This window comes from Centruroides sculpturatus, unplaced genomic scaffold (assembly GCF_000671375.1).
Source record: "Centruroides sculpturatus isolate CEXI.00-Female unplaced genomic scaffold, Cexi_2.0 scaffold871, whole genome shotgun sequence".
Lineage (NCBI taxonomy): Eukaryota > Metazoa > Arthropoda > Arachnida > Scorpiones > Buthidae > Centruroides > Centruroides sculpturatus.
In genome coordinates, this window is record NW_019385033.1 from 254,888 (window position 1) to 255,706 (window position 819).

At 25.8% G+C, this 819-nt stretch overlaps 1 non-coding gene across 1 annotated transcript; it reads right to left on the bottom strand.

Annotated features, from left to right (window-relative positions):
- Positions 1-352: 352 nt before the first annotated feature.
- On the bottom strand, positions 353-425 carry Trnak-uuu. The gene has a single exon. It is a non-coding gene; the product is annotated as a tRNA-Lys (tRNA).
- Between the last annotated feature and the right edge of the window lie 394 nt (positions 426-819).

An 819-nucleotide genomic window follows, 5' to 3' on the forward strand; every position in this document is an offset into this window, starting at 1 on the left:
CGCCTATAGTAACTATGTAATCTATTTAAAGCAATGCAAATACGTATTTGTGTATACGTTGCCACGTGTCGCTCCTGTTGCCAAGAAATCATATTTAAATAGCATTAAACTAATTTAATCAACTCATGTATTAAAATATATCGCGAATTACATACAAGCTATTATATAATTGTTAATACGAGATAACAGATTTTTTTACTGCCGCGTGAATTTCTCGAAATTAATTTACTCTGATCTTTGAATACATCATTTAGAAATTAGTTTTTGCTAATTATTAAACATTATTAATTTATACTTTTAAAATTAAATTAAACTATAAGATAAACACAGGTAAAAAGTAAAATAAAAATAACGCCCGAACAGGGACTCGAACCCTGGACCGTTAGGTTAAAAGCCTAACGCTCTACCGACTGAGCTATCCGGGCTTACACCACTAAATGTTTTAAAGTGAGTAGTTTAAATAACCAAGAAATTATTTATATGCAAGTTTATTGAAAATTATTATTTTTCTTTTAAATATTCATTCGATAGAATTCTAGCAAGTGAGAGAAAAAGCCCGTTGGCAATATGACCTTGACAATATATATTAAATTATACTTGAATATATAAAAATACATAATAAATAATCATTTATGTTTTTATGTACAGTACTGATGTGAAGAGATCTATCATAGAAACATAAATATAATTTTTTTAAATTATATAAATTAAAGTAAATATTATATATATATTATTTTCTAAATTCTTCCTTGTATCACAATTAAAGCTGTATAATTTCTACAAACTAAGCACTAATCGAACATAATGAAAATTATAGAT